This window comes from Marmota marmota, unplaced genomic scaffold, assembly GCF_001458135.2.
Source record: "Marmota marmota marmota unplaced genomic scaffold, marMar, whole genome shotgun sequence".
NCBI classification, from domain to species: Eukaryota; Metazoa; Chordata; class Mammalia; order Rodentia; family Sciuridae; genus Marmota; species Marmota marmota.
The window spans coordinates 8043586-8053969 of NW_026000019.1; the positions used below are offsets into that span (position 1 = coordinate 8043586).

Consider the following 10384-nt stretch of genomic DNA (forward strand, 5'->3'; position numbering starts at 1 on the left):
TTACCACAGCCCTCCTGGGTTTTCTTATTGTGAAAATTCATTTATACATTCAATATGGCTTATTCAAATCTTTTACATGCTAGTTTTCCAGGAGCATTCGAAGAATGACTCAACACTCCCCTTCCAATAGCTCATAAACAAACTGAGGACACAAAAGTACATACCCACATGAAACTATGAAACAAAAGAAATAATAATAATGGTAATAGTAATAATAAGCATTCTTATGCAGAATGACGGTAAATTCTATATGTCAATCAACTGGGCAAAGGAGGCCCTGGGAGCTGGTAAAGCTTTCTGGATGTGTATGTGAGGATGTTTTTTGGAAGAGATTAACATTTGAATCAACAGGCTGAGTAAAAATGGCCACCCTCACCCATGTGAGTGAGCATCATTGATTCTGATGAGTCCCTGAAAAGAACAGAAAGGCAAAAGAAGCGTGAGTTTGCTCTCTCTTCTGAAGCTAGGATGTCCCTTTTCTCCTGCTCTGGGACATCAGAGCTGCCAGTTCTCAGATCTTTGGGTTCTAGCAGGCTAGTTTTTTGACCATTAGCTTTGGACTGGGAGTTACACCATGGGCTCCCCTGGTGTCAAGTCTTTGATTTTGGACTAGATTACGCTACCAACTTTCTTGGCTCTCCATCTTGCAGACAGCAATTTGTGGGTCTTCTTGACCTCCACATCATTCTGCATGAACCAAGTCATGCAGAATTTGTGAATGTGTGTGTGTGTGTATAGATTTTTTTTAAATTTTAATTTTGCTGTTGTTGTTATTGGGGATTAAACCCAGGGGTATTTAACCTCTGAGCCACATCCCCATTTCTTTTTAAAAATATTTTATTTATAAACAGGGTCTTGCCAAATTGTTAAGGTTGGCTTTGAACTTGCAATACTCCTGCCTCAACTTCCTTAGCTCTTACAGGAGTGCACCACTTTGCCCAGCTATATACATACACTTTTATATATCCTATTGCTTCTGTTTTTCTCTGGAGAACCCTGACTAATGTGTGAAATTTTATTATTTACAAAGGTCATTCTCATTTTTGATCCTACAATGATCCTGTGTGATGGATGCTATTGGCAGCCTCATTTATAGATGAGAAACCAAATATAAAAAGGTGATATGAATTATCCAGATTTTCAATCATAAATAGAGTTTGCAATGGATCTTCCCAGTCCAATGACTATTGCTTATCACACAACCTCTCAACAGTGAAAAACCAGACCTGCTTCCTTGCCTCAATTACCCATAGTGCCTAGCAGTAGCATTTGAGGTAATACCATATAAATAGTGCTACAACAGTGTGGAGCTCAAAGTAAGAACTCTTGTCATATCACTTATTGATATTTTTTATTCTAAATGTTATAAGAAAGGGAAGAGTGTTTCATAGAAAATATTGGGGCTTGAACTTCAAATAAGAAACGAGATGAGACATGTAGCTGGAAGAGAGATTCTTAGGCATGAGATGACCTAAACCAAGCCCTGGATACAGGAGCTGGCATGCTGAGGCTGGACAGTGGGAAAGCTGCCCTGGCTGAGGTACAGGCCTCATGAGTGGTAGAGAAAGTTGCTAGGAGCATATAGTCGGGTACAAATAAGAGGATGCTGAATGTCCCTGAATGTCAGGCTGAGGAACTTTATTTTAGAGGTCATAGTGAGCGTCAGTAGGATTTATGCCTGGAAGTGGCTACATCAAATTGCTTTAGGAAGATTTTGTGTGTGTGCCTAGAAGCAGCGAGACAGTTAGAAAGCTGGTATAGATCCACGCCTTAGGCAATGTCCACCAGGAGCAGAGAGGGTCAGCTGGGATGGAGAAGCAACAAACAAATGTGCAACAACTTTCAAAAAAAGGAAAAAGAACAAATTGGGAGATGACTAAATAGAAAGAAAAAGTCAAAGACCATGCAGAGATTTCCAGTCTGGAAAAAGGCACTAATTAGAACAAAGAAAGACTGAAATTACTATCATGAAGCTAGAAGTAATGGACGTGAGCTCAAGAACCTTTTTTTTTTTTTTTCAAAATTATAGGAATGCATATATGCTCCTCAATCTCGACATTGATAACCACCCTTAAACCAGTAAGAGTGATAAATAATAGCGTGACAACTTCCTAGGAGAAACTGAATCATAAATAACCTCTCAAAAACCTTTATTTATTCATTCATATGTATCTGAAGTCATGATCAAATGTTCCTTTCTTTTATTTCAAAGCAAAAATTTCTAAAATCAATTTTTCATTGTATTATTGCTATGATCCAATTCATCTGCACAGAATTATACCCCTCATTCTAGAGTCTAGAATCCTAGACTGAAAAGACCATATGGACCATAGACATCTATTCTGCTGTTCTTTTTTTTTTTTTTCTCACCAAAAAATATATTTGTTTTAGTTTAGTTTGAATATCCACATAAATTTTCACATATATATTCCTATGTTTATATACATTCATATATATATATGAATATAATACCCTAATAGAAACCAAATTCCTGCTCATACATTTTCATATATATTCAGTCATATAATCATAAACTATAACTAAAACAAAATTGTAAACATCCATCTCAAAAGAAAAAATAACTACATATAAATTTATATCCACTTAAATATTTTCATATATTTTTACATATATGTTCATATTTGTATTCTTATGTATGGATAAAAATGTTCAACCCCTAAATTAACACTAAGTATTTTTCTACATTAGTCCTATACCTACCAATACACTTCAGAGAAACCTCTATACATATAAACCATAACATTTTACATGAATGTACCTATGTCTTGGGGGATATAAATTCATAAATTCACATAAAAACCCATAAATATCATATACACACACACACACACACACACACACATTTCCATAGGCATAACCCAGAGTTTGCATGTAATATAACAATAATGCTTACCTTAAAAATATCCATAGATAAAAGTATATGTATATATACTTTTTATATATACATATTTTTTGATATATAATATTACCTCTATATTTATATTTATATTTATATTCATATATATTGATGTATGTGTTCTAAAGGTAAACTATCTCCTAAACTAAAGGTGTAACTCAAAACTAAACCTAACCTTACCCATAATTATGAGCCTTTTAAACAAAAATTATAAATATTACTTTTAATATCCATATATATTTTAAAATATATATTTCATATATGTTTGTAATATACTCATATATATGTGAATTACCCTAACGGCAACCAAAATTCTACCCATAAATTTTCATATATATTCAGTTAAATAATCATATCCTATATCTTACCAAAATTGTAAACATCCATCTATAAAGAAAAATAACTATATACAAATCCATATCCATCTAAATACTTTCATGTATTATATATGTTTATTATATATATTTACATTTGTATTCCTATATATGGATAAAAATGTTCAAACCCAGTATTATTGTGTTGTGATCTATTTGATTCTTGAAGTTGAAAAGGGATTGTTTGATGTATGTAGATGCTCCAATGTTTGGGACATAAATATTTATGATTGTTATGTCTTATTGATGTATAATTCCCTTTGCAATATGATGTCCTTCTTTGTCTCTTCTGATTAACTTTGGTTTGAAGTTCACTTTAATATAAGTGAACTTTTATCTAATATAAGAATAGAAACCCTTGCTTTTTTACATGATCCATGTGAATGATATGTATTTTCTCACCCTTTCACCTATCTTGTTATTCACCTGTCTTGCCAAGAAGTTGCCTGTCTGCTTTCTTGGTTTTGACCTCGGAGTAGCCAGGAACCTTACCTCCTCTATTCTGCTATCTTGGGTTACTCCCTAGTCTACTGTTTGACTCAGTAATACTTCTCTTTTGAGAAGCCAAAAGAGTTTTTGATTATATGGATTGTAGATATCTCTACATTTGATATCAAAGCATAAATGTTTAAAATAATTATCTAGATAGTCATTTAAGCTTACAATGACACATCAATTATATGTTAACCTTAATAATGTATTTTATGACAAGTAATTATATTTTATCAAACAGACAATTTAGTGAGAAGAACAGCATTATTAGACATTTTTTGTAAATTCCTCTCATGTCTGACTGGAGAGTAGATAACTGGATTCCCATACAACTTCTGTATTCAGTCTATCTCAATATATTATCTTGAAAGAAGTATGTACACGATTCAGAAATCCAACCTCATAAATATATGCCATTGGGAAAAGAGGGGTGTTTTAATAGCTTTCTAAAGAAAATTATCAGTATTTATTTATATATAGCACCAAAACTGTATAAGCAGTAGTTTCTTAATGTTGGCTTGAAATATGGAATTAAGTATCAACAAACTTTTTTGCACTCTGTCACATTAGAATCTGCTGGTCTCTTTCACATTTTTTTAAAATTAAATCTAATTATTGTTATATGTTGTCAATGGACATTTTTTTTAAATTTATTTGTATGTGTGCTGAGAATTGAAGTTGCCTGTCCTGGTGCCTCACACATGCCAGGTAAGCGCTCTACCACTGAGCCACAACCCCAGCCCTCTTATGCACTTTGGGGAAACCGTTGAGACCATACTAGTGGATATACATTTTTCAAAATTTTCAGAAAACCAGAACCATAGTATCAGGCTGCAGGATTAGCCCATCTGTTTGCAGCAGTGACCTGGTCAAGTTAGGAGCCAAGTGCTTCCAGATGCTATATTCTGGTGCCAATTATCTCTACCTGGATGCACCCTGATCTTCAGGAAGGTCATATTTCTTTTCTTTCTTGTTCTTTTTTTTGGTTCCCATTATCACCTTTGGTCACCTTGTGCTAGAAAGTTTATGAAAACAACTAAGCCAAAATTTCCTTTGACAAGCACATGATGGTCCAGGTCAGAACCTTGGGTAAAGCAAATGATTGCAGCAGGATCCAAGCAATACATGTCTCATCTTGTTACTGAGAACCCTGAGGCTCTGATTAAAGACAAGTGGGAGAATGGGGTGACCTTACCATCAAACCAGGAGGGCTGAACATTTGCATGGCCTTGGTCCTAATGGGGGGACCTGAGTCTTCACAGCAGAAATTCAAGGACAATATGATGTCAAAGGTTCATTGGTTGGAACCTGGTTCCCATATAGAGGTGGATGGTGGAGTAAGTTCCAACATTGTTCATAAATGTGCAAAGGCAGGAGCATATGTGATTGTGTCTGGCAGCATCACTATGAGGAGGAAAGGTAACAGATCTGTGATCAAATCCTTAACAAGCTGCTCATAAAGGTCCTCTTGATCAAAGAAACCACAAGGAACCCAGTTACTGCTCTTGAAATCATTTTACTGGAAAACTACCTCATCATATCACAATGAGGCAGGGCAGCTTTTCTGAGCAATTATTCATGTCAATGATTCAAATCTACTGTGCAGAATTTTCTAAGAGGTTAGAAATTGGTGTGTACAATTCACAATAGCAAGACTGTGGAACCAACCTAGATGCCCTTCAATAGATGAATGGATAAAAAAAATGTGGCATTTATACACAATGGAGTATTACTCTGCATTAAAAAATGGCAAAATCATAGAATTTACAGGGAAATGGATGGCATTAGAGCAGATTATGCTAAGTGAAGCTAGCCAATCCCTAAAAAACAAATGCCAAATGTCTTCTTTGATATAAGGAGAGTAACTAAGAACAGAGTAGGGTCGAAGAGCATGAGAAGAAGATTAACATTAAACAGGGATGAGAGGTGGGAGGGAAAGGGAGAGAGAAGGGAAATTGCATGGAAATGGAAGGAGACCCTCAGAGTTATACAAAAGTACATACAAGAGGAAGTGAGGGGAAAGGGAAAAATAATACAAGGGGGACAAATGAATGTCAGTAGAGGGGGCAGAGAGAGAAGAGGGGAGGGGAGGGGAGGGGAGTGGAGATAGTAGAGGATAGGAAAGGCAGCAGAACACAACAGACACTAGTATGGCAATATGTAAATCAATGGATGTGTAACTGATGTGAGTCTGCAATCTGTATATGGGGTAAAAATGGGAGCTCATAACCCACTTGAATCAAAGTGTGAAATATGATATATCAAGAACTATGTAATGTTTTGAACAGCCAACAATAAAAAATTAAAAAAAAAAAAGAAAAGAAATTGGTGTGTATAACTACACTTTAAGTGATACAGTTTAAAGATTAGTCTGGTGAAATATTTTATTTTTACTGGGAAAGATTTGATCTTTAAATAGAGTAAAAATAGGGCTGAAATCGTGTTACAGCGATGCATCTTGATGCCTAAGTAGAGTATATTAGTTAGTTTAAAATTTTTTATTTTATATTTATAAAGATGAATTTTCTGTTGTTTCACAGCAGTTTCTAAAAACAAAGAAAATGAGTAAGTTTTTCCTATTTCATGTCATTTTGATTGGCTTACATGCTTGATAATATGAATAGAATGAAACTGAAAAATATAAGCTACTTTGATGGGATACATGCCATAAAAATTATTTTCCATAGAAAATTTCAGATGTTATCAATGACAACAAATATTGTTATTTTCCTTGAGGTGACATGCTCACTGTATTCATTTTTGAGAAAACATCAGCAAAATACTGAAGTCTAAATAGCCATTGTTTACCATGTGCAGTGAGGCATTCTGGTATTCCCAGAAGCTAGGGAGGCTGAGGGAGGAGGATTGAGAGTTTCAAGTCAGCCTCAGCAACTTACCAAGGCCCTAAGCAACTTAGCAAGACCTGGTCTTAAAATAAATAATAAATAAATAGAGTTGGGGATGTGGCTCAGTGTTTAAGCACCCCTGGGTTCAATCACTGGTACCTATAAATAAATAAACAAATAAAGAGCCATTGTTTGTCCATGGGTTGGACTGTCAATTAAAAACAGTATTTCATGGAAAATGCAGGTAGTTTGGTAAATGCTCAAATAAATGCTCGTGTTCTTTTCCTCAACACACCAGCTTCTGGGTTTCAACAGAGGGGTTTTCTGCACTCTTCCCTTTCCATCATAGAGCACATTAAAAAGACCCCTAATCAGAGTTGAGATTTAATAAACTTGCTAATTTTTACAACTTCTCAAGGGTATTCTTAAGTGAAACTTGCTTGATTTTTTTTCAAACCAAAATTGCTTGGTGGCACTAGACTGATGACTATGGATGGGATACCAGGACCAAGACCTATACAGAGCATATGACTTCAGTAACAGTTTGGTAATGACTACTAGGCAAATAACACCTTAGTATTATCAGGAGAATATTTGTCTTGTGGACTCCTATAGGATTTGGGGACCCCCGTGATCAGTCTATCACATTCTAAGAACTGCCACTCTACGGGCGTCCTAAGAGGCACTATTCATGGGCCCTTCCCAAGTGCCAACTCCTTTCTAAGCCGTTTCTTTAAATCTTGAATTTATCTTCTTTATTAACTTGAATGAGAAAATTGAATGTGCCCAAAGTCAAGGAAGAGGAGATAGGGCTGGGGATGTGGCTCAAGCGGTAGCGCGATTGCCTAGCATGCGTGCGGCCCGGGTTCGATACTCAGCACCACATACAAAACAAAGATGTTGTGTCCGCCGAGAACTAAAAAATAAATATTAAAATTCTCTCTCTCTCCCTCTATCTCTCTCTTTAAAAAAAAAAAATCACTATCAAAAGAAAATCAAGCCATTTTTAAGGGTGATCGAATCAGATTTCTCCTGCTTCTCTAAAGAAATGGTCTTAAAAATCAGCTCAGGAAAAACTATAGAATTTCTCACATACGAAGGATCATGACCAAGTGAAATCACATGGGAACTTTGAGACAAGGGCTTGTGTTAAGAACAAGCAAGCAAGAGCTAAAGACCACATGATGCTCAACTACGCCTGGATCTGGGATGTGGGAATGTGTCAAAGGCTCCTGGGATCCTAACCATGAGACAAGATTCCCTGGTACATGAGGACAACCAAGGTGGAGATGAGGTAAGGATTGGGGAACATAGAAGACCATATTTTTCCCTTTTAATTGGAAAAAGGATGAAGGGGAGGAAAAGGAGAAGAATTTAAAATGCCTCCTGGGGAAAAATATAAAAGGAAACAAGTTATACTTCAATTAAAAAAAAAATCTAAAATACAAAAGATGAGTGAAGGAGAAGACAGTATTTGAGGAAGACTCATCGAGAGAAAGCCCGCACGCTTCTTACTTGTATACCAAGGAAAACTAGGATCTGGGCTCACACATTCTGAGTGGCCATGACTGGGCTCTGTACACTTGTTCTCATCTACCACTCCATTCCCCTAGATGGTTGCCACTCAATTTTAGCAACTTGTGTGCTGAAGAGCAGGCAGAGAGAAAGTTCATCGATGGCACTAGAAGTAAAAATAGCTCTGACCCATTCATACTATTATGGCCTGGATCTGGATTGTCCCCCCAAGGTTCCTGTGTTGAAGGTTTGGTTCTCAATGCAGCAACTCAATGCAGTTCAGAGGCAGGACTTTGGGGAAGTGATTGGATCATGAGGGGTCTGATGTCTTTGATGGATTAAGCCCCTGATGGGTTCATAATAGAATGGACTTATTGGGAAGTGGTGGGAACTGTAGGAGATAGGTTCTAATTGGAGGAAATAGGCAGTTGGGGGCTTGCCCTGGAAGGTATATCTGGACCCTGACTCCTTCTCCTCCCTCTATTTTTGCTTCCTGGCCACCATGAGATGAGCAGCTTTGCTCTACCACATGCTCTCTGCCATGATACTCTGCCTCACCACATGCCCAGAAACTACAAAGCCAGGTGACCAGGGACCAAAACCTCTGAAATCATGAGGCAAAATAAACCTTTTCTTCTTTAAGTTGCTTTTGCTTAGGTATTTTGTCACAGCAATGAAAAGCTGACTGATGCAATGACCTATGGGGACTGTAGACCGTCGTCTTTGACTTTGGAAGAAGTTTTCATCAGGTTGGTTATTTTTACTCCTAAAGTGAGTCAGGTAATATGGATTCAAGGGTCAGACTAGGACAATTTATGAACTTTAGAAGAAAATTTAATGTTTCCAAAGGAAAGAAAACTATCATGACCAAAACTGGGTTTGTATCCACCTACCCAAAATAAATATGTTTTCAACCTACTCAATATCAATAACAAGAACTGAATGATTGTGGGAATATAAACATTAAGTGTTTGCTGGAGTTTCAAAGACAAATTGATTCATCCTAGAATCATCAAAGAAGCTCACACAGTGAACAACTGGTGTGCACGTTCCAAGAACAGAGGTGTATCAAAGCACTTATATTGCACTAACAACCTTCACTGTTAAGTGTGTTCATACTGGGTTTTTTAAATGCCACATGGGGTTGTGGGTTGTAGGTGTTCAAAAACTGGTGCGGATAACCTTGTGTGCCCTTGAGAAAATCCGTGAGTAATAACCATGTCCTGCCTTGAAGTTGAAGTTTAAAGGGCATTTACAGCATAACTCATTAGCTTCTGGAATACTCTATTCAGTTATTTCAAAGCTTGTCCATGGTTAAATAGTAACAGCATGACTATTTCCCTTTCCCCCACGGGAACTGTTTAAATTACAACATCCTGTTTGAGGCGCTCTGACTTCGACACACATACCGAATAGTAAAGCCTCACTCATTCAGAATAATTGCGGTACAGCAGCTCCTTTGTTGTGAATGGGGCCTCCAATATGCTTTCCTAAAACCTTCAATTTAAAGACTATTTTGGAAAAAAAAAAAAAACTGGCTCAATAATTTCCAGTATATTTTCAAATGTACCAAGACATAAATGAGTTCTGATACTTATCGTTCTTATCATGGCTTAAGCAGTATTGTATCAAAATAAAACAGACACAAACCAATATTTTTTTCCTTTATGAAATAATAACAATCAACCACAAGCCAAATTGTTGAATTTGAAACTTGGATATTTGTCTTCAAGGGTATCTAACTCTTCCCTCATTATTATGCCTTCTCCTTAAGTAGCATCTATTCATCTTTCTGGTGTCCAGTGGAACCACATTTTCTAATTCCATCACTCAATAAAGAAAGAATAGGCCTGAAAATAAATAAACATGGATGAGCACTCATTCACAGTGACCTCTTAACGTCTATGAGCAACCAGTTTAACATATAGATGGCCCCCTCTTTGGAAAGTAACTGTAAGCAAATGTAGCAATGAAAACCAGAATGTAAAGGAAATAGGATGAAAGAAATTAAATACTGACACAAAAATCTGTCTGCGTCAATGCCATCCACTCTGTCTGCCCCTGGAATCACTTCTGCCCTAAGGATTTGAGAGAACAGGGATTCAGGATCTGGTCTCTTTAAAAAACTCTCCCATCCCTCATCTGTGTCCCCCTGAAAAATTACCCTGTCTGCTTTGCAGAATATTATAGCATTTTTATTTATTGTATGTGAGATGTGGTTAGGGGCTGAGTTAGGTGGT

At 36.5% G+C, this 10384-nt stretch overlaps 1 pseudogene; it reads left to right on the top strand.

Annotated features, from left to right (window-relative positions):
* Positions 1–233: 233 nt before the first annotated feature.
* On the top strand, positions 234–5243 carry LOC125618743 (annotated as a pseudogene).
* The last annotated feature ends 5141 nt before the right edge of the window (positions 5244–10384 follow it).